This window comes from Salvelinus namaycush, chromosome 27 (assembly GCF_016432855.1).
Source record: "Salvelinus namaycush isolate Seneca chromosome 27, SaNama_1.0, whole genome shotgun sequence".
In the NCBI taxonomy this organism is placed as follows: domain Eukaryota; kingdom Metazoa; phylum Chordata; class Actinopteri; order Salmoniformes; family Salmonidae; genus Salvelinus; species Salvelinus namaycush.
Window position 1 is genome coordinate 4,598,743 of NC_052333.1, and position 25,645 is coordinate 4,624,387.

The 25,645-nt window shown below is 42.0% G+C and overlaps 1 long non-coding RNA gene across 1 annotated transcript; it reads right to left on the reverse strand.

Moving 5' to 3' along the window:
• Positions 1-7,996: 7,996 nt before the first annotated feature.
• LOC120022866 lies at positions 7,997-19,982 on the reverse strand. Its single transcript, XR_005472643.1, has 3 exons — positions 19,842-19,982; positions 12,890-13,052; positions 7,997-8,036 (listed from the first exon to the last, which is right to left on the reverse strand). It is a non-coding gene; the product is annotated as an uncharacterized LOC120022866 (long non-coding RNA).
• Positions 19,983-25,645: the final 5,663 nt, after the last annotated feature.

The following is a 25,645-nucleotide window of genomic DNA, read 5'->3' on the forward strand; positions in this document are numbered from 1 at the left end:
ATCTGGTGTCAAGCATACAGGGTCCAATCCAGCCACAAATCCAGCCCTGGGTAAAGTGCTTATTAAGCTGATCTAGTTGCTTATTGGGTGGGAGTCTCTTGGAGGATGATTTAAGTGTGTTGGGAGATGGGAACTCCCAGTGGCTACCTGGACCCTGAACTCAGCCTCCAATCCGCCCCGGGGTAAAGTGCTAAAGATTGTGTGGCACATAATATCCCAGAATGTCAAAGTGCAATTTCATTTGTAGAAAATTCATAAAAAATGTAAAGCTGAAATGTCTTATTCAACCCCTTCGTTATGGCAAAGCCTAAATAAGGTCAAGAGTAAAAATGTGCTTAACAAATCGCATTATAAGTTGCATGGACAATAAGTGGTTCACATGATTATTTAATAAACTACCCCATCGCTGTACCCCACACAAACAGATAATTGTAAGGTCCCTTAAATCGAGTAGTGCATTTCAGGCACAGACTCAACCACAAAGACAAGGGAGGTTTTTCAGTGCCTCACAAAGAAGGGCACCTATTGGTAGATGTGTAAAAATTAAATAAAAAGCAGACGCTGAAAATCCCTTTGAGCGTGGTGAAGTAATTAATTTGGCTTTGGAAGGTGTATCAATACACCCAGTCACTACAAAGATACAGGAGTCCTTCCTAACTCAGTTTCAGGAGAGGAAGGAATCCACTCAGGGATTTCACCATGAGGACAATGGTGACTTAAAATAGTTACAGAGTTTAATGGCTGTGATGTGAGAAAACTGAGGATGTATCAACAACATTGCAGTTACTCCACAATACACAATACTATTTTCAAGCATGGTGGTGACTGCATCATGTTATGGGTATGCTTTTCATCGGCAAGGACTGGCGAGCTTTTTAATGTACCTTTCAGCAGGACAATAACCTAAAACACAAGGACAAATCTACACTGGAGTTACTTACCAAAATTACATTGAATGTTCCTGAGTGGCCTAGTTACAGTTTTGATTTAAAAATCGTCTTGAAAATCTATGGCAAGACTTGAAAATGGCTGTCTAGCATTGCTCAACAATGAAGTTGACAGAGCTTGAAGACTTTTAAAAATAATAATTGGCAAATATTGTACAATCCAGGTGTGCAAAGCTCTTACCCAAAAATACTTACAGCTGTAATCACCACCAAAAGGTGCTTCTACAAAGTACTGACTCAGGGGTGTGAATACTTATGCAAATTAGATATTTCTGTATTTCATTTTCAATATATTTGCAGAAAATTCAACAAACATGTTCTCACTTTGTCATTATGGGGTATTGTGTGTAGATGATGTAATCCATTTTGAATTCAGGCTGTAACACAACAAAATGTGAAATAAGTCAAGGGGTGTGAAAACTTTCTGAAAGCACTGTATCATGCCATCTCTAGGTTACCGTGTGAGTTAGATCTGGGAGGAGTGGCAACCTTTACTCTGACAATATCTAATCAGTAACCACTGTCCTTTACTCTGACCTCAAAAATATCTAACCAGTAACCACTGGCCTTGACATTAACCTAGGGCTGTTAAGGTGACCGCATTACCGCCACACCGGCGGTCACAAGTCATGACCACAGTCAAATTCTACGTGACTGTTTAGTCAAGGTAACTAGGCTTCTCCAAGCTCTGATGCTGGTTGTCATAAGTTGCCTACCAAACTTGTTAACTGCCTGGTACTCAGAACTCAATTGTCTCTCTAAATCACTCTGACATCAAAGCAAATGTAATTGAAAATCTAAGATTTAATGTGAGCCCATGAGCTCATGTTGGGCAACATTTCTATAGGCTATGCAATTGTGTGAGAAAACAGAGTGATGGCCTCTACTAAAAAGAGGAGGATCCCATCAACTTTCTATAGGCTAGGCCGACTATATTTATTTCTCAGCTTTCCTAATATTAAGCACATTGCTTCTATTTACAACATGAGTATAGCCTACCTGGCTGGCATGAAAATGAACCGCGGGAAAAGCGTCCTCCATACTTGAATAGATGACATGTATTTTTTCCCGCTGCCCCCATTTGAGACAGGTGCACCATAACGGTCCATTCCATTCTAAGTCAAAACTAATTTCACACATATTATTTAGTATACAGTGCCTTCTGGAAAGTATTCAGAACCCTTGACTTCTTCCACATTTTGTTATGTTACAGCCTTATTCTAAAAAAAAAAAAAGAATAATAACAATCCTCAGCAATCTACATATCATACCCCATAATGACAAAATGAAAACAGGTTTTTAGAAAATGTTGCACATTTTTTAAACTTAAAAAACAGAAATACCTTATTTACATAAGTATTCAGACCCTTTACAATGAGACTCGAAACTGAGATCAGGTGTATCCTGTTTCCATTGATCATCCTTGTGATGTTTCATTAGAGTCCATCTATGGAAAACTAAATTTATTGGACATGATTTGGAAAGGCACAAACCTGTCTATATAAGGTCCCACAGTTGACAGTGCATGTCAGAGCAAAAACCAAGCCATGAGGTCGAAGGAATTGTCCGTGGAGCTCTGAGACAGGATTGTGTCGAGGCACAGATCTGGGGAAGGGTACAAAAACATTTCTGCAGCATTGAAGGTCCCCAAGAACACAGTGGCCTCCATCATTCTTAAATGGAAGAAGATTGGAACCACCAACACTCTTCCTAGAAATGGCCGCCCCTACAAACTGAGCAATCGGGTGAGAAGGGCCTTGGTCAGGGAGGTGACCAAGAACACAATGGTCACTGACAGAGCTCTAGAGCTCTAGTGCTTGTCATATTGTGAATGAGAGACTGATAAACGTGTGTGCAGCCTGAGCAAAAAACAAAGCAGAGCTCATGCCTTTCATGCAACTTTTTTGAAATCATCATTAGAGTCGCATCATGCAGCCTTAGAGAATGTATTAAAATCAAAACATATAGCCCAACGTTTGTATCATAAATAACTCCAAATGAAGCATATAAGAGGACCTGTTACTTAAACGCTCAACACAAAATAGCCGCATGTGCGCACTCCTTCAGAAATCATTTGGAAAAAATATATTTTCTATTTTATTCAGCTACGTTCAATTGTATTCTTCATACTATAAAATAATGCCATGGAATTCTAAACAAATCTTGTCTGCCAAATGAATTAGAGTAGCCAACAGCCATTTGGCATAGCCAGATCAGGACCTAACATAACGACAACTCAGAGTAAACTATTCTGTTCTTCTGAAATACACTATATTTTCTTAATATCATGTTTCTTTAGACCTGTCTAAAATAAATTATGGTTTTATTGTGATGGTGCAGGCTATATTAAATTGATTTATTAGACTTGTAGATGTTCCAAAAAGTCTATATCAGTGGCTTGTAGGCTACGTGTGGAAGCCAGGAGATACTAAATGAGTTTATGTTCATTAAACGGTCAATTACCATGAGACCGGCAGTGATTTGCTTGACAATCACCGGCTGACAAAATGTCATGACCGCTACAGCCCTACTCTGACACACAACAACACCTAAACAGTAACCACTGGCTGAATGAAGTCAGTGAGAGCAGATCTATGGGTTGATTATTAAAAACAGAGTCTAGGTCCCAAATGGCACCTAATTCCTTTTATAGTGCACTACTTTTGACCAGGGACTGTAGGGAAAAGAGTGCTTTTGGGATGCAGGTAGAGTGATGTTGGTATTGTCAGAAACCACCGTATAGGTGGAATATTCAACTGGCTAGTAGAGCTGCTATGCACTATATTGACCTTATCCGAATGCATTCACATCCAGTTAATGCATTATATAACAGCATCTAAACAAGGCAGATCAGTTTGGGAATTCGCATAGTGAGGGAGATTCAATGTATTTTTCCTTTAAAAAGGGTAGCCTAAACATTTTTCCCACCTTGTTAAATGTGTGGGCCGCTACATATAAATTGTTCCCCATTTTGCAGACAGTGTTTTTTCCTAGCTAAAGCAGGGGAGCAGACACATCCTGAGCCTTCGTGAGAAGACACATCCTGAGCCTTCGTGAGAAGACACTTCCTGAGAAGACACTTCCTGAGAAGACACTTCCTGAGAAGACACTTCCTGAGAAGACACTTCCTGAGAAGACACCTTTTATAAAAGACAGGCAGCCTTGGTGCTATAATAAAAACTTCAGCGGCCAACAAGTCTGGGCATTTTTAGGGGCACAATAAAGAGGGATATGGGGTATCTAAGGGTGAGCTATGGTGCTTCCGCAAGTCATTCACCCGATACAGACCAAACAGCATATAAACTGAACAGTACAGAATCTAAATATCATAAAGTTCGCAAAACCACTGAAATAAATAATACGAGAGAATAAATAATTCAAGTTCTTAGACTCTTATTATTGAGCATAATTAAATTTTCAGCAAATATTTTGAATTTTTCATCTTTGAATAGCTAAAAATAAGCTACCCCGTTAGGCTGTTAAAGCTCCAATAAGTAATTTTTGGGGGGACCCAAACAAAGTCGCAGATATACGAGTTATAGATCTGTCATGCTCATTGAACGCAAGTCTAAGAAGCGGTAGAGCTCTATTTCTATGCATCCCGTTCTAAAGTTTCGTTATTGTGTCATTTACTTTGGGTTTTGTACACCAGATTCAAACAGCTAAAAAAAACTATATTTTTGGTTATGGAAAATATATTTCACAGCAGTTTAGATGGTACAATGATTCTCTACACAATGACTGCTTACTTTGACACAAACTGAAATTAGGCAAACTATTAAAAAATTTGCAAACAGGAAATGGCGGAGCGATTTCTGCATATTGCACCTTTAAGGTCCTCAATGGTGACTGAATGTATGATGGCCATTAAATGTGACTCTGTCAGTCAGTGATGGGAGAATGAGCGGCAGGCCAGGGGAAACTACTGTTATGACCCAGGCTCCCGCCCAACCAGAGCTGCTTGGAAACCAACTGCTGGAGTTCCGGACTTAAAACCCGCAAACTGCGTCACGGCATTCCTGTCATGTTGACAGACACAAACACACAGAGAGAGAGAGAGAGAGAGAGAGAGAGAGAGAAGACACACACCAGAGTGTCACCCTGTTTTAACTTCACCTGCCAGTGCCAATCCAGATGGGTTTAAGACAATATAACAATTCATCTTTTGTATCTCTTAACAGGACTTAATGTGACAACCTTATTCGAAGACATGAACACACACACACACTAGGGTGGTTCCCTTATTGACATGATTGTCCGTAACCATGGTGCGAGTATTCATTACAGAGCTTCAAGCCAAAAATAATAAGGAAGGAACTTTGGCCTTCGAAGGCCCCGGCTCAAAACAACTGAGGTCTATATACTTTGCCAATTTTTGGGGGGCTATTTTCAAATGTAATTATTTTTTGCCAAAGCCACAGTTTTTTCCTGGAATTTGTTATTTTTCATATATTTATTTAACACACTGCATTAAATCAAATGATGATTTGTGCCAAATACAACAGCTGAAATACAACCTTACCGTGAAATGCTTACTTACAAGCCTTTAACCAACAATGCAGTTCAAGAAATATAAATATTTACTAAATAAACTAAAGTAAAACAACAATAATGAGGCTATATACAGGGGGTACCGGTACCGAGTCAATGTGCGGGGGTACAGGTTAGTAATGAGGCTATATACAGGGGGTACCGGTACCGAGTCAATGTGCAGGGGTACAGGTTAGTAATGAGGCTATATACAGGGGGTACCGGTACCGAGTCAATGTGCGGGGGCACAGGTTAGTAATGAGGCTATATACAGGGGGTACCGGTACCGAGTCAATGTGCAGGGGTACAGGTTAGTAATGAGGCTATATACAGGGGGTACCGGTACCGAGTCAATGTGCGGGGGCACAGGTTAGTAATGAGGCTATATACAGGGAGTACCGGTACCGAGTCAATGTGCGGGGGTACAGGTTAGTAATGAGGCTATATACAGGGGGTACCGGTACAGAGTCAATGTGCGGGGGTACAGGTTAGTAATGAGGCTATATACAGGGGGTACCGGTACCGAGTCAATGTGCAGGGGTACAGGTTAGTAATGAGGCTATATACAGGGGGTACCGGTACCGAGTCAATGTGCAGGGGTACAGGTTAGTAATGAGGCTATATACAGGGGGTACCGGTACCGAGTCAATGTGCGGGGGTACAGGTTAGTAATGAGGCTATATACAGGGGGTACCGGTACCGAGTCAATGTGCAGGGGTACAGGTTAGTAATGAGGCTATATACAGGGGGTACCGGTACCGAGTCAATGTGCGGGGGTACAGGTTAGTAATGAGGCTATATACAGGGGGTACCGGTACCGAGTCAATGTGCAGGGGTACAGGTTAGTAATGAGGCTATATACAGGGGGTACCGGTACCGAGTCAATGTGCGGGGGTACAGGTTAGTAATGAGGCTATATACAGGGGGTACCGGTACCGAGTCAATGTGCAGGGGTACAGGTTAGTAATGAGGCTATATACAGGGGGTACCGGTACCGAGTCAATGTGCGGGGGCACAGGTTAGTAATGAGGCTATATACAGGGGGTACCGGTACCGAGTCAATGTGCAGGGGTACAGGTTAGTAATGAGGCTATATACAGGGGGTACCGGTACCGAGTCAATGTGCGGGGGCACAGGTTAGTAATGAGGCTATATACAGGAGGGTACCGGTACCGAGTCAATGTGCAGGGGTACAGGTTAGTAATGAGGCTATATACAGGGGGTACCGGTACCGAGTCAATGTGCAGGGGTACAGGTTAGTAATGAGGCTATATACAGGGGGTACCAGTACCGAGTCAATGTGCGGGGGTACAGGTTAGTAATGAGGCTATATACAGGGGGTACCGGTACCGAGTCAATGTGCGGGGGTACAGGTTAGTAATGAGGCTATATACAGGGGGTACCGGTACCTAGTCAATGTGCGGGGGTACAGGTTAGTAATGAGGCTATATACAGGGGGTACCGGTACCGAGTCAATGTGCGGGGGTACAGGTTAGTAATGAGGCTATATACAGGGGGTACCGGTACCGAGTCAATGTGCAGGGGTACAGGTTAGTAATGAGGCTATATACAGGGGGTACCGGTACCGAGTCAATGTGCAGGGGTACAGGTTAGTAATGAGGCTATATACAGGGGGTACCGGTACCGAGTCAATGTGCAGTGCAGGGGTACAGGTTAGTAATGAGGCTATATACAGGGGGTACCGGTACCGAGTCAATGTGCAGGGGTACAGGTTAGTAATGAGGCTATATACAGGGGGTACCGGTACCTAGTCAATGTGCAGGGGTACAGGTTAGTAATGAGGCTATATACAGGGGGTACCGGTACCGAGTCAATGTGCGGGGTACAGGTTAGTAATGAGGCTATATACAGGGGGTACCGGTACCGAGTCAATGTGCGGGGGTACAGGTTAGTAATGAGGCTATATACAGGGGGTACCGGTACCGAGTCAATGTGCAGGGGTAATTTGTACATGTAGGTAGGGGTAAAGTGACTATGCATAAATAACAAATAGCAAGTAGCAGCAGTGTAAAAACAAAGCGATGGGGGGGGGGGGGGGGGGGTCAATGTAAATAGTCCGGGTGGCCATTTGATTAATTGTTCAACAGTCTTATGGCTCAGGGGTAGAAGCTGTTAAGGAGCCTCTTGGTGCTCCGGTACCGCTTTCCGTGGGATAGCAGAGAGAACAGTCTATGACTTGGGTGACTGGAGTCTGACAATTTTTTGGGCCTTCCTCTGACACGCCTAGTATAAAAGGTCCTGGATGGCAGTAAGCTTGGCCCCAGCACCTTAAAGGTCGGAGGCTGAACAGTTACCATACCAGGCGGTGATGCAACTGGTCAGGATGCTCTCGATGGTGCAGCTGTAGAAATCTTTGAGGATCTGGGAATCCATGCCAAATCTTTCCGTCTCCAGAGGGGGAAAAGGTGTTGTCGTGCCCTCTTCACAACTGTCTTGGTGTGTTTGGACCATGATAGTTTGTTGGTGATGTGGACACCAAGGAACTTGAAACTCTCGACCCGCTCCACAAAAGCCACGGCGATGTTAATGGGGGCCCTCCTTTTCCATTAGACCAAGAAGAAAAAGAGGCTGTTGTAGATTGTGACAGGATACATACAGGAATGTTGTCTTGAGGTCTGACTGAGCATCAACATGTGATTGCCAGAAGCAGTTTGGAGAGGAGGGTGTGTGCAGTTCCCAAGAAGAGCATTAGGAGGATCTGAGGGGTATGACAGTCACTGCAGTAGAATGTGACTGAACATGTGATAACACTGAACAGCAGCATTTCCTGTCTCACTAAATCCAGCCTCCGAGCACAGAGAGGAGAAGTGATGAAACAGGTCAAAGGTCAAACGACACAATACAAAAGCTGTAAGCAAGCTACTGGGATTTATTTTTAATATATCTAATACTCTCATTTCCTTGAGATCCTTCTGAAACCATAGAAGTCACAACACAGAAACGGTACAATCCCCAACAGATGTAGGATCTTAATTTGTTCCTGCACAGCAGGAAATGCAAACTATTCAAGGTTTATAAAGTTTGTAGTTTCCGCTTTAAAATGTCAGACTTGATTTATCATGACAAAAATGTATCAACCCCTACAAAAAAATGTCCATGAATTATAATCCACATGCTGCAGCATTATTTTCCTACTGTAGCAAACTGTCTCATTCTACATTTACATTTTAGTCATTTAGCAGACGCTCTCATCCAGAGTGAGTGCATACATTTTCATACTTTTTCGTACTCAAATTAAGAACCTACATCTGTATTTAGTTTTCATATACTATACAGATATCTGGTCAGGTAATTTCCTTGCGTTCCTTCAGTCTGAAACTACATGGAGAAACTGGTGGAAGAGAAAGAGAGATATGCCAGAGAGGATGGGAAATCCTTGTTCACTGCAGTACTTGTTCTTGTAACAAACCAAATCCATACATTGCCAGAGGAAACAATTGAGGAAAGATGAAGCTTCCTTCCATTCCTTAAATTAGGTCCTGCCTTTAGGTGGCAGACAATTCATTATTTACTACTACCACCACCACCACCACTACTACCACTACTACCACCACCACCACCACTACCACCACTACTACTACCACTACCACCACCACTACCACCACTACTACTACCACTACTACTACCACTACCACCACCACTACTACTACCACTACTACCACTACTACTACTACTACTACTACTACTACCACCACCACCACCACTACTACTACCACTACTACCACTACTACTACCACCACTACCACCACCACTACTACTACCACTACCACCACCACCACTACCACCACCACCACTACTACCACCACTACTACCACCACTACCACCACCACCACCACCACTACCACCACTACTACTACCACTACCACTACCACTACCACCACCACTACCACCACCACTACCACTACTACCACTACTACCACTACTACTACTACTACTACTACCACTACCACCACCACCACCACTACTACTACTACCACTACTACCACCACCACCACTACCACCACTACTACTACCACTACCACTACCACCACTACTACTACCACTACTACCACTACCACCACCACTACCACCACCACTACCACCACTACTACCACCACTACTACTACCACCACCACCACTACTACCACCACCACCACCACTACTACTACCACCACCACCACTACCACCACTACTACTACCACCACCACCACCACTACCACCACCACTACTACTACTACCACTACTACCACTACTACTACCACCACCACCACTACTACCACCACTACCACCACTACTACTACCACCACCACCACCACTACCACCACTACTACTACCACTACCACCAACACCACCACTACTACTACCACTACTACCACTACTACCACTACTACTACCACCACCACCACTACCACCACTACCACTACCACCACCATCACCACTACTACTACCACTACCACCACTACCACCACTACTACCACTACCACCACTACTACTACCACCACCACCACCACCACTACTACTACTACCACCACCACCACCACCACTACTACTACCACCACCACCACTACTACTACCACTACTACCACTACTACCACTACCACTACTACCACTACTACCACTACTACCACCACCACTACTACTACCACTACCACCACCACTACTACCACCACCACCACCACTACCACCACTACTACCACCACTACTACTACCACTACCACCACTACTACCACCACCACTACTACTACCACCACTACTACCACCACCACCACTACTACCACCACCACTACTACTACCACCACCACCACCACCACCACTACTACTACCACCACCACTACTACTACCACCACTACTACCACCACCACTACACGTGGTTTAGACTTGCTCTAAAATAGTAACTGGTCGAACGTGACTGGGGAAATGTACACTTTCACAGTCCTCCATTAGGCAATATGCTGCTATAAATCTAAATGATTAACGTTGTTTGGCCAAGTAAGCTCAAAGCAATAAGAATGCAGGGGGGGGGGGGGGGTTATATGATGAGTAAACAGAGATTGGCAAAAGAAACCTTTTCTCATTTTACTCATGTGGACTTTGCATGCATCACACACGCACACACACAAACACACAATCATCCAATAATTAGCATAGGAAAGCCATTGGCAGAGATTAGGGTTGCAAAGGGAGGGTATATTATTCATTAACTTTCTAAATTCACCAGTGAACTACCAGAATTTTGGTAACTTTCAAGAAATGTTTCTGAATTTTTTTCACAAGACATCTAGTGGCCCTTCTGGGTTCTTCAGATCATCACAGGTGTCTGTTATCATCTCTGTCCCTCTGCGTGGCCGTATCACATGTAAAATGTATAAAATTATTAATTAAGATGATTTAAAATAAATAAAAAATAGAATGACAAAGCTGTGAAACATTATCCTAAATGAACCAAAAACTTACTGAATAGCATTATAATATAAATACAAGGGTTTGAGCATTAACTATTCTTCATATATATATATATTTTTTTTTTACATTTTATTTATGTCAATATGTATTTGTTGTCAATGTTTTAGCGTCAAACTGGTGGCATTTGTGAAAAAAGTCTATGTTTGGAAGAGTTGCAAAGTTAACTAAAAATAATGCCATTGTTTTAGATGCTTTTTTCCCATTAATTAGGCTATTTTCTCTTGAACCATATGGTCTATCTACTAGAAGCTCATGGACAATATGGACACAGATTATTTTTATTTAAAGTATACTGTATATTAATACTTATTTTTATTTAAAGTATACTGTATATTAATAAAAAAATGTAAAGTTATTAAAGTATAAATTGCCAAAGTTAAAATAGATTGTCATAGATTATATGTTAATTACCTAAATTACTGATTGTTCTGGTAACTTTGGTAAATTACCGGTATCTTTGCAACCCTAGTAGAAATCAAAAGCAATTAATGCAGCCAAAGAATAGCTCTGCTCTTGATTAACAGGCATGCTTCTGTAAACATGAACATAAGCCATATGAGCTTACACACTATACTCCAACCATAACTAACATACAGACTCCCAACCATAACTAACATACAGACTCCCAACCATAACTAACATACAGACTTCCAACCATAACTAACATACAGACTCCAACCATAACTAATACAGACTCCAACCATAACTAACATACAGACTCCAACCATAACTAACATACAGACTCCAACCATAACTAACATACAGACTCCAACCATAACTAACATACAGACTCCAACCATAACTAACATACAGACTCCAACCATAACTAACATACAGACTCCAACCATAACTAACATACAGACTCCAACCATAACTAACATACAGACTCCAACCATAACTAACATACAGACTCCAACCATAACTAACATACAGACTCCAACCATAACTAACATACAGACTCCAACCATAACTAACATACAGACTCCAACCATAACTAACATACAGACTCCAACCATAACTAACATACAGACTCCAACCATAACTAATACAGACTCCAACCATAACTAATACAGACTCCAACCATAACTAACATACAGACTCCAACGATATCGGCCTAAAGGGATGTTCCACCATAGAATTACACAATGTATTCTACTTCTGTGCTTCCCACAGCACACACTGAAGGGAATAGGAAGCACTAATAGGAAAGTGTATGACAAAAGACTAACCAGCAAAATCACCCAGAAGGGAAGTGGACGACCATGTGTCAGCAGATCCTATAGACATTTGGTCTGTGTGGACAGAAGTGTGTTGGGGACTAGGGGACTGGGGTTAGGACAGGTGACTCAGTGATCCCTTCCTATTTCTGTCTATTGCTCACTTGCTTCCGATTATTGAAGTCTAAACTAAAGATGACCTGACAGAGAGTAGAATGTAAAAGGATAGAATAGAACATAATAAAATAGAATAGGTTAGAATAGGATAATAGAATAGGATAGAATAGGACAGAATAGGTTACAATAGGATAATAGAATAGGTTAGAATAGGATAATAGACTCGGTTAGAATAGGTTAGAATATAATAGGTTAGGATAGAATAGGTTAGGATAGAATAGGTTAGGATAGAATAGGTTAGGATAGGTAAAGTTAGGATAGAATAGGTTAGGATAGAATAGGTTAGGATAGGTAAAGTTAGGATAGAATAGGTTAGGATAGAATAGGTTAGGATAGAATAGGTTAGGATAGAATAGGTTAGGATAGAATAGGTTAGGATAGGTAAAGTTAGGATAGGTGAGAATAGGATAGGTTAGAATAGGTGAGAAAGGATAGGTTAGAATAGGTGAGAATAAGATAGGTTAGGATAGGTGAGAATAGGATAGGTTAGGATAGGTGAGAATAGGATAGGTTAGAATAGAAGACACATTCATAACACACATTTTTGGGACTCACCTTTAAGGTTCTTGGGGTTGTTCTGCTTTGTGCGCGGCATTTTCTTCTCCCCGGTTGGTTGGTTCACTCACTGACACATCTTCTGAAAGGTGGTAGATTCTCTAATGCAGGTAGACCAGCTGGGGGACAGCTGACTCCACATACACACAGTCAGGGACACCCTCTGGGTTCACACACACAAACAACAGAGTGGTCAGCGTTAGCTCAACACACAGTGAAGATCAATAAACACTAAGCAGTCCATGCATTCTTCCGTGTGTGTGTGTGTGTGTGTGTGTGGTGTGTGTCAGGGTTCCCGTTAGGAAAGTTTAGCACGGGACAGCTTGACTGCCTAGACAGTAAAACAAATTCAAAATATTACATTTGTATAATAAAATGTGCGAACGACCTGTCTTACAGGCTATTTGTAAGAACACTTTAATTAATAAATAACAAATCACAGCTGTTTTTTATTTAAATACAACCTAGGCCTCTCAAATTTTATTTAGCCTAGACATTAATATTTTAATTAAGCCAATTAAAATAACAAAACATGGCTGTCTACGAACACCAGAGCCGGCCTGCCCCACACCCCAGTCAAGCTGTGATTCAGCACCACAGCAGTGGAGAGGCGACTCAAGGCGGCAACAAAATGAAGAAATTATAAAACTGATGTCGGATAATCAAATTCGATAAGTAAATCCAAAGAATTCATTAAAAAAAAGGTTGGTTAATTGAGAGGAAGCTTATTTTACAATGCTCCTGTGAAACGAGGTGCACGCCATACATGTATGGAAGCACTGGTTTTGTTTCCAAGTGCTACTAAATAAGCACAATTGAAATACACCAATTTCGCATGATACACATCATTACTCTACAGTCTATCAATCCATTCCAAATCTTTATAGTCCTACTATACATGAAACAGGAGCGACATATGTTGATCTTGTCTAGGGCGGCAGCAGAACTACTAGTACCGGGCTGACCAACACAATCATTTGCCTCTAATTTACTTGCAGCGGACCTTGGCCTGCTCAAAAGTGAGCCTCTGCTGTTGGGAAGTCAAATCAGTCCAACTCCTTGGGGCAGCTTGCGATTCGCTTCAGCCTCGCTACTTTGTCCTCAAGGAGCGATCTTGAGGCCGTCTTTACTCCGTTTTGGAGAAAGGATTTCCTCTCGGCGGGCGCACTGGAAACAGGGATAATCAACATAATATTCGCCAATTTTGCTCAGTCAGGGTACACTTAGCTGAAGTCCCTTACGAGGACCTTGCGTCTTTAACGTGGGTAAAAATAGAAACACACCAGATATACATTTTCAAGCAGCTTGAGGATTTATTAGCCTATAAAGTATATTTGCCTTTGAAGTTGGGGCACATCGACTGCTATTTCCATCAATGAATAAAAAGCATTATTTTCCAATGGATTTTTTTTCTCCCGGACAATTTGATTTAGCTTCTTTTTTAAATGGGCAAAAGCTGGCATTTACGGGGTGGGTGTGTGTAGTCTCCTGTCCTAATCACTTGGAAGAGAGAACACTGCTGTTGTTGCGACTGTCAGCCTAACCGGTGTCACTTTCTAAATTCTTATTTCAGTCCAAAAGTACACGGTCTAAATTCTTATTCCAGTCCAAAAGTACACGGTCTAAATTCTTATTCCAGTCCAAAGGTACACTGTCTAAATTCTTATTCCAGTCCAAAAGTACACGGTCAAAATTCTTATTCCAGTCCAAACGTACACGGTCAAAATTCTTATTCCAGTCCAAACGTACACGGTCAAAATTCTTAATCCAGTCCAAACGTACACGGTCAAAATTCTTAATCCAGTCCAAACGTACACGGTCAAAATTCTTAATCCAGTCCAAACGTACACGGTCTAAATTCTTAATCCAGTCCAAACGTACACGGTCTAAATTCTTATTCCAGTCCAAACGTACACGGTCTAAATTCTTATTCCAGTCCAAAAGTACACGGTCTAAATTCTTATTCCAGTCCAAAAGTACACGGTCTAAATTCTTATTCCAGTCCAAACGTACACAGTCGAAATTCTTATTCCAGTCCAAACGTACACGGTCTAAATTCTTATTTCAATCTTGGTTTCGTCAGACCAAAGAATCTTGTTTCTCATGGTCTGAGAGTTCTTTAGGTGACTTTTGGCAAACGCCAAGTGGGCTGTCATGTGCCTTTTATTGAGGAGTGGCTTCCGTCTGGCCACTCTACCATCAAGGCTTTATTTGCTGGAATGCTGCAGAGGTGGTTGTCCTTCTGGAAGGTTCTCCCATCTCCACAGAGGACCTCTGGAGCTCTGTCAGAGTGACCATCGGGTTCTTGGTCACCTTCCTGACCAAGGCTCTTCTCCCCCAATTGCTCAGTTTTTGCTCTGATATGCACTGTCAACTGTGGGATCTTATATAGACAGGTATGTGCCTTTCCAAATCATGTCAAATCAATTGAATTTACCAAAGGTGGACTCCAATCTAGTTCTCGAAACGTCAAGGATGATCAATGGAAACAGGATGGACCTGATCTCAATTTCAAGTCTCATAGCAAAGGGTCTGAATACTTAAATAAATAAGATATTTCTGTTTTTTTATAAATTAGTAAAAATGTCTAGAAACCTGTTTTCGCTTTGTCATTGTGGGATATTGTGTGTAGCTTGATTAGGATTTTTTTAAGGAAACTGTTTTTATATATACACTGCTCAAAAAAATAAAGGGAACACTTAAACAACACAATGTAACTCCAAGTCAATCACACTTCTGTGAAATCAAACTGTCCACTTAGGAAGCAACACTGATTGACAATCAATTTCACATGCTGTTGTGCAAATGGAATAGACAACAGGTGGAAATTATAGGCAATTAGCAAGACACCCCCAATAAAGGAGTGGTTCTGCAGGTGGTGACCACAGACCACTTCTCAGTTCCTATGCTTCCTGGCTGATGTTTTGGTCACTTTTGAATGCTGGCGGTGCTTTCACTCTAGTGGTAGCATGAGACGGAGTCTACAACCCACACAAGTGGCTCAGGTAGTGCAGCTCATCCAGGATGGCACATCAATGCGAGCTGTGGCAAGAAGGTTTGCTGTGTCTGTCAGCGTAGTGTCCAGAGCATGGAGGCGCTACCAGGAGACAGGCCAGTACATCAGGAGACGTGGAGGAGGCCGTAGGAGGGCAACAACCCAGCAGCAGGACCACTACCTCCGCCTTTGTGCAAGGAGGAGCAGGAGGAGCACTGCCAGAGCCCTGCAAAATGACCTCCAGCAGGCCACAAATGTGCATGTGTCTGCTCAAACGGTCAGAAACAGACTCCATGAGGGTGGTATGAGGGCCCGACGTCCACAGGTGGTGGTTGTGCTTACAGCCCAATACCGTGCAGGACGTTTGGCATTTGCCAGAGAACACCAAGATTGGCAAATTCGCCACTGGCGCCCTGTGCTCTTCACAGATGAAAGCAGGTTCACACTGAGCACATGACAGAGTCTGGAGACGCCGTGGAGAACGTTCTGCTGCCTGCAACATCCTCCAGCATGACCGGTTTGCCGGTGGGTCAGTCATGGTGTGGGGTGGCATTTCTTTGGGGGGCCGCACAGCCCTCCATGTGCTCGCCAGAGGTAGCCTGACTGCCATTAGGTACCGAGATGAGATCCTCAGACCCCTTGTGAGACCATATGCTGGTGCGGTTGGCCCTGGGTTCCTCCTAATGCAAGACAATGCTAGACCTCATGTGGCTGGAGTGTGTCAGCAGTTCCTGCAAGAGGAGGGCATTGATGCTATGGACTGGCCCGCCCGTTCCCCAGACCTGAATCCAATTGAGCACATCTGGGACATCATGTCTCGCTCCATCCACCAACGCCACGTTGCACCACAGACTGTCCAGGAGTTGGCGGATGCTTTAGTCCAGGTCTGGGAGGAGATCCCTCAGGAGACCATCCGCCACCTCATCAGGAGCATGCCCAGGCGTTGTAGAGAGGTCATACATGCACGTGGAGGCCACACACACTACTGAGCCTCATTTTGACTTGTTTTAAGGACATTACATCAAAGTTGGATCAGCCTGTAGTGTGGTTTTCCACTTTAATTTTGAGTGTGACTCCAAATCCAGACCTCCATGGGTTGATAAATTTGATTTCCATTGATAATTTGTGTGTGATTTTGTTGTCAGCACATTCAACTATGTAAAGAAAAAAGTATTTAATAAGAATATTTCATTTATTCAGATCTAGGATGTGTTATTTTAGTGTTCCCTTTATTTTTTGAGCAGTGTATTTATTTTAATTTTGTTTAGCTCACATAATATAATTATAAAGTATGCATTAAAGGCAGGGGTGGGCGATTCCAGTCCTCAAGGTCCTGATTGGTGTCACAGTTTTGCCCCAACCCCAGCTAACACACCTGACTCTAATAATCACCTAATCATGATCTTCAGTTTAGAATGCAATTTGATTAATCAGCTGTGTTTGCTAGGGATGGAGAAACAGTGTGACACCAATCAGGCCCTTCGAGGACTGGAGTTGCCCACCCCTGCATTAAGGTGTCTGTAATAAAATAAATGTGGCAAAAACAAATGTAGACATTAGTGAATGCATTTTAATAGCTCCCAAAATATGTTCTACAATGGTGGGGGAGTGCCAAGATGGAGGTACGGTCGCTTCAATACAGCGCCCCCTGTCGGTCATCTAGTGTATATACAAACAATTGATTCAAAGATACATGTTTTAAATTCTTATTTCAGCCCAAATGTACACAGGCTAAATAGTTACTTCTGCCCAAATGTACAGAGGCGAAATTCTTACTTCAGTCCACACCTACTGAAAAAGAAAAGCTCTAGCTAGGTTTGATGGTATAATGTCCGTATGACAGGATGACACTCCTGCGACTGAAATGTGGTGAATTCTGAACAGACAAAAGAGATGTGAAGGCATCTATATCCATATAACTATAAGCCCTGGAGTAACTATCTCTAGTCTGATCTAAACCAAGAGGAGATTGTTTTTGGTAAATGCCTGATTGACAAGTCCATGTCAGATACGCATCCCTGTCCTTCGTTTTGACGACACACGTTCCCGAATGATTAAAGGTGCCAACAATAAGGCCCTGTGTCTGGCGGGAAGTAAGCGCGCCAGGGTGCTATGGCGGTTAGCGGGCAGGGCTAATATCAGACGGATCCTCTTGTAAAAGTTAACACTCCATTGATCATTGCGTCACAATCAGACCTCTGCAAACACTGAAAGGGCAATGTGATCTCGTAGTAGTAGTTGTTTAATTGTATTGCTGCCCTTTTCTTTTCTTTTACAGAGGATGATCGGGTCTCCTTTTTTTTCTTTATGCAAATCTGCGCTCTGCAACAACAAAAAAACATCAGCAAAACCCACGGCAAAGCATAGCACTCTTGCAAATAGCCCTCCAATACACTGCCCTGAATTATATCTATACTTTTTTTTTTTTATGACTTTATTGAAAATGACAAAACCTTTGAAATATAATGATCTGCATGCTGTTATATAATTTTCCTACATGGCGTTACTAAAATAACCTATTGTAGTATTCATAACAATCAACCTCGTCCAATCCCTTCCACTGAACATTATCTTTCAGCATCACGTCTATGTTCCGTTTGCCAATGTTACATAACAGTCAGTTACTACAACTGTAGGATTTTTAACCATACACTGCTACATGTGCGCTGCCACAGCAATGACATCATTCTCGAAGTCAGTGCAATAAATCGGCAGTGTTGTACATAGCGTCTGCACCAGGTCACCGAAAGAACGACAATGAAAGTCACACAATATAACATGCAGCCCTAGGCACCCACCTGCCTCGCAGAACGAAGGACAGGTCGAATGCTTGATGCTTCAGACGATGCTGCATGTCAGGAGGAGACCAAAGACGTGCGTGTGCGGCGCGCGTGTCAGCTGATAAATATTTGAGGAAACACCCCGAACGAAATTGACAGCTTGATGAGGACGCCACAATGAGCTGCTGAGTAAATGTTGCAGTAGGCCAAAAACTGTCCGAATGAAATCCTCTCTCTTGGTCACTAACGGCTGACTCATTCAACACACACCTAGGAGGATTCCTTCCCGTCAGTCACCTTGCAGCATTTTACAGCAACATTGTAGCCGCATGTAAAACAATAGACACGATGTCCTGCATTATGAAATATGAATTTTGAATAGCCAAACCCCTGTCTGTGACATAATCAAATCAGTCTATCCAACCAATAACGGTGGCTTCAAGTGACACATCTAAACAGGTAAACACCCCTGTTTCCTTGTAGTCATTCATCAATGTGCTTTCACAATCCATGTTATATCACATGTCAATCTTATTTCCAGGGAACGCAGTCTAAATCAAAAGCAATATGGGAACATCGTATTTTTATGTCTGTAGCAACACATGAACGCGCTGTAACTGAGGGAGGAGTCAGGGAAACCCCCTCGCTCTCTGCAACAGTACAACGGCTGCACTTCCCTAATTCAACAAAATGCGACATTATTTTCAACACTTTGTTTGCCATGTGTTGCGTAACATATAAACACTGGCTAGTGTATCAGATAAATTGCAATAGATAAGTCTTACCTATGGGCGCAAAATAGGCACATTCAGTACACGTTGCGTAGCAAGCAAGATAGTAACATTACACACACCACATTCGAATGCTGCAGACGTCTACACCAAAACAACGATGCTACGGTAAGCAACGACGGCTCTGAAAGTTTGACTTGTTTGGTCCTAAAATTGGACATTCCTTCTTGGCAAACAAAAAAAGCACAGGCGTGAGCTAAACGAAACAAAACAGTGATGGCCTTGAGAAAAGAACTAGCCGAACCAGCTAGAACGTCCCCGACAAGCCTTGGACACGAGCGCCCCGTGAAAACACTGCCAGAACACATCCCGATGCAGACCGAAGTGGCTAACACATTAACGATAAAATAAATAAATATACACAAACTACATTCAAATATACTTACAAGTGCAGTCTTAATATTAATAATTGTCAGGGGTTGCAGGTGTAACACACCTTAACTGTAAGGACAAATTGATTATTTAGTCTCTCTTCTCTCACTTTCTATTGCAGGAAACAGACAGGCCCACTGACGTCACCGGGGGTCCCGTCTCCGCCTCCCAACCACAGGATGTCATCTCCGGGAGGTGTGAGACGGTCGAACTACGAGCGAATAAATTACTGAAAACAATATTACCAAGGCCTTACGTTTTACTTTATACATGCACATTCATTTAAAACGTATATCAACTATGTGTAGATCATATGTACAATTTAAAAACAGTCTAAAATAGTGTTTATTTCAAGTATCGTTTGTCGCCCACCCCCCTAAAGATCTCCCCTTTGCACTGACGGTTTTCCCGGAGGTTCCTTTTTTTCAGGTCACGTTGCGCCCCTACGACTGCCGACCGGGCTTTCCCATGCAGATCTCCCATAGCAATTACTAACCATATAAAAGCCTAGTAGACTGTGGCCTTGCCTGAGGTATTGAGGGTGAGTTTGAAAATCGAAGATTATACAGCTGCTATATAAAAAATGTTGGATACATAGAGGGTGCCATGCAATGATTGCGGTCAGTTTTCCCCAACAATCATAGACATTTAGGGTATTACAAATCCAATTTATTTCAGATTGTTTTCATTTTAATTATATAAAAAAACTAAATTGAATAATACTAGCCTTCTATAATAAATTGGATAAGATGCACCCAGCAAAATACCCCATACTTGAATGCCACTGCTTTGCATTTATGCAAAGAAAGGCCTATGGAATTGTATGCTGCACACATACACTATATATACAAAATTATGTGGACACCTTTTCAAATGAGTGGATTCGGGCTATTTCAGCCACACCCGTTGCTGACTGGTGTATAAAATCGAGCTCACAGCCATGCAATCTCCATAGACAAAATTTGGCAGTAGTATGGTCTTACTGAAGAGCTCAGTGACTTTCAACGTGGCACTGTCATAGGATGCCACGAATCAGTTCATCAAATTTCTGCCCTGCTAGAGCTGCCCCAGTCAATTGTAAGTGCTGTTATTTTAAAGTGGAAACATCTAGGAGCAACAACGGCTCATCCGCAAAGTGGTAGGCCACACAAGCTCACAGAATGAGACTGCCGAGTGCTGAAGCACGTAGCGTGTAAAAATTGTCTGTCCTCGCTTGCAAAACTCACTGCCGTGTTCCAAACTGCCTCTGGAAACAACGTCAGCACATATATGTATATAAAACTATTTTTTAAAAAGAAGCTCCCGACGAACAGTTATTGTGCTGACGTTGTTTCCAGAGGCAGTTTGGAGCACGTCAGTGAGTTTTGCAAGCGAGGACAGACAATTTTTGGGTCATATATATATAAATATATATATATACAGTTGAAATCGAAAGTTTACATACACCTTAGCCAAATACAATTAAACTCAGTTTTTCACAATTCCTGACATTTAATCCTAGTAAAAATTCCCTGTCTTAGGTCAGCTAATATCACCACTTTATTTTAAGAATGTGAAATGTCAGAATATTAGTAGAGAGAATGATTTATATCAGCTTTTATTTCTTTCATCACATTCCCATTGGGTCAGATGTTTACATACACTCAAATAGTATTTGGTAGCGTTGCCTTTAAATTGTTGAACTTGGGTCAAACGTTTCAGGTAGCCTTCCACAAGCTTCCCACAAAAAGTTGTGTGAATTTTGGCCCATTCCTCTTGACAGAGCTGGTGTAACTGAGTCAGGTTTGTAGGCCTCCTTGCTCGCACACGCTTTTTCAGTTCTGCCCACAAATGTTCTATAGGATTGAGGTCAGGGCTTTGTGATGGCCACTCCAATACCTTGACTTTGTTGTCCTTAAGCCATTTTGCAACAACTTTGGAAGTATGCTTGGGGTCATTGTCCATTTGGAAGACCCAAGCTTTAACTTCCTGACTAATGTCTTGAGATGTTGCTTCAATATATCCACATAATTTTAATTCCTCATGATGCCATCTATTTTGTGAAGTGCACCAGTCCCTCCTGCAGCAAAGCACCCCCACAACATGATGCTGCCACCCCCTTGCTTCACGGTTGGGATGGCGTTCTTCGGCTTGCAAGCATCCCCCTTTTTCCTCCAAACATAATGATGGTCATTATGGCCAAACAGTTCTATTTTTGTTTCATCAGACCAGAGGGCATTTCTCCAAAAAGTACGATCTTTGTCCCCATGTGCAGTTGCAAATTGTAGTCTGGCTTTTTTATGCCGGTTTTGGAGCAGTGGCTTCTTCCTTGCTGAGCGGCCTTTCAGGTTATGTCGATATAGGACTCATTTTACTGTGGATATAGATACTTTTGTACCTGTTTCCTCCAGCATCTTCACAAGGTCCTTTGCTGTTGTTCTGGGATTGATTTTCACTTTTCGCACCAAAGTACGTTCATCTCTAGGAGACACAACGCGTCTCCTTCCTGAGCGGTATGACGGCTGCATGGTCCCATGGTGGTTATACTTGCATACTATTGTTTGTACAGATGAACGTGGTACCTTCAGGCATTTGGAAATTGCTCCCAATGACTTGTGGGGGTCTAAAAAACAAAATCGGAGGTCTTGGCTGATTTCTTGTGATTTTCCCATGATGTCAAGCAAAGAGGCACTGAGTTTGAAGGTAGGCCTTGAAATACATCCACAGGTACACCCCCAAAGGACTCAAATGATGTCAATTAGCTAAACAGAAGCTTCTAAACCCATGACATCATTTTCTGGAATTTTCCAAGCTATTTAAAGGCACAGTCAACTTAGTGTATGTAAACTTCTGACCCACTGGAATTGTGATACAGTGAATTATAAGCGAAATAATCTGTTTGTGAACAATTGTTGGCATAATTACTTGTGTCATGCACAAACTAGATGTCCTAACCGACTTGCCAACACTATAGTTTGTTAACAAGAAATTTGTGGAGTGGATGAAAAACAAGTTTTAATGACTCCAACCTAAGTGTATGTAAACTTCAGACTTCAACTGTATATATATATAGAGGGAGAAATAAAAGCTGAAATAAATCATTCTCTCTACTATTATTCTGACATTTCACATTCTTAAAATAAAGTGGTGATCCTAACTGACATAAGACAGGGAATTTGTACTTGGATTAAATGCCAGGAATTGTGAAATATTGAGTTTAAATGTACTTGGCTAAAGTATATGTAAACTTCCGACTTCAATTGTACATATTACACATTTTACAGACACAATCTATTTTACAATAGTTATATTTTGTTTGTTTTTAGTCCTACCTCTATTTCTGATGTCCATCCGGTTTGATTTCTATTTGTAACTGTGCTATTTCACAACATTTCTGAACCTATATACATTTTACAAACCCTGTATGTTTAACATTGGTTATCTTGTTGTTATTTGTCCCACCCTTCAGCTCCATTCAACCCCTCCCATCTATCTCTTAAAACCATCCATTTTGGATTTCTATTTGCCATATATTTTTCAACTGTACTGTGATGCTTCACAAAAGTACTGAACCTTTCTATTCTCATAGCTTCTACAGATTGTACTGAATTGGGTTTCCATGGCCGAGCAGCCATACACAAGCCTAAGATCAACATGCACGATGCCAAACGTCGGCTGAAATGGTGTATAGCTTGCCGCCATTGGACTCTGGAGCAGCGGAAACACGTTCTCTGGAGTGATGAATCACGCTTCACCATCTGGCAGTCCGATGGAAGAATCTGGGTTTGGCGGATGCCAAGAGAACTCTACCTGCCTGAATGCATAGTGCCAACTGTAAAGTTGGTGAAGGAGGAATAATGGTCTGGGGCTGTTTTTCATGGTTCAGACACAGCCCTTAGTTCCAGTGAATGGAAGTCTTAACACTACAGCATACAATAGCATTTTAGACGATTCTGTGTTTCCAACTTTGTGGCAACAGTTTGGGGAAGTCCCTTTCCTGTTTCAGCATGACAATGCCCCCGTTCAAAAAGCGAGGTCCATACAGAAATGGTTTATCTAGATTGGTGTGGAAGAACTTGACTGGTTTGGACAGAGCCCTGACCTCAACCCCATCGAACACCTTTGGGATGATTGGAACGCCGACCTCACTAATGCTCTTGTGGCTGAATTGAAGCAAGTCCCCGCAGCAATGTTCCAAAATCTAGTGGAAAGCCTTCCCAGAAGAGTGGAGGCTGTTATAGCAGCAAAAGGGGGACCAACTCCATATTAATGCCCATGATTGCGGAATGAGATGTTTGACGAGCAGGTGTCCACTTACTTTTGACCATGTAGTGTATTGTGTCTTTTGGATAGTCTGCCTTCTACTTCCTCATTTACCCTGAAGAAGGCACAGTGATGCTGAAACATTGGTGATTTACCCAATGAATTACTGGGAGTTTATATATAGAGTGTGTGACTGTTTTTATTTTTATAGCTTATATTTTATTCGCTGTTAGTCAGCACCTCTACATAAAATAATTTTCTCTGGGTGTGCACCAGCTCATGTTTTTTTTTTATTTGCCCATTATTTTGTAAAAAAACATGACTTACCAGCCTACATTTTAAATATTTTATCTTACAACAAAATGTGTTGGCTATTGATGTCCACATCAGGTTAAGTCAATTAAGCTACTATGAGAATTGTATCTATAAATGGGAGATTTATCTAATGGAGATATACTCTACTTCAACATAGTTGGAAAATCTTGGTCCTGTAATACATTGAGTCACAGTACCCCATTGTCGGGCTGATGCTGAAGAGGAGACATGAATCCATCAGCAGATGCTGTTCTGTTTTTATTAAGCTATGCCTGTGTGCCTCGAATCATGACGGCTGCCACTGTGTGTTTCCGCTATGACACATCACCTAATGAAAAAAGTCACGGTATATTTTTATGCTAAGAGAAATAGCTCACTAATGAACAATGCGTGGGAGATGTGGCAGTTTTTTATCTGTGAAACAGATTGCCCACATAATTGCCGCACTTAAAATGACACACTATTGCTTACATAGCGCACTTCATGGTCAAAAGTATTGCATTATGTAGGAAAGACGGTGTCCTTTTGGACAAAGACTGGCCTGTACTGTATGTATGTGAGGGATATTAAGGATGGTACGATGGCACCCCAGTGAATGTCTCATTTTTAAGGGCATGCTGCACAGGCCAAGCTATTTTGCCAGGAGGAAATACTGCGATCAAGGTAGATTTTTTCTCTGGACTGGACCTAATTGGATCTTCACACATTTGCAAAATGTATATAACGAAATGTGTTCACTGTGCGAATAGCTATTCATATGTCTTGATTTTTTTCATTGTTGCTTTTTGGTCTTTTAGAAAACTTAACAAGACAGTTGAAATATATGAATGACTCCCATTGTTTAAAATTGTATTTTTATAACGGTGGCCAAATTGCGTAAAAAGAAGAAGTAGGAAGGCATTCACTCTTTCTACAGTCAGTGCCCTGTCACACAAAGAAGCTTAGCAGAGTTTGATGGTACACTTTCTGACGTCACCGCTGTCACTAGTCACAGTGTGTGGTCAGTCATGACTTCCACGGAAAGGTGGTTCTGTCCTGTGAGAGCACCTCACCATCACATCTCAGACTACCTGTAGAGTGGCAACTCCTGGACGTTACTCACCCATTATGACTCACATTGTTCCACTGCACACAACATGCACCAACATAGCCCGTTCTGACCAATATAAGTTTGGCAAAGATTTAACGTTTATGTTGGTCTCTTTCTTGACCTTCTCTTTCTGGACCTTATTTGAGTGTGAATATAGTCACACATGTGACT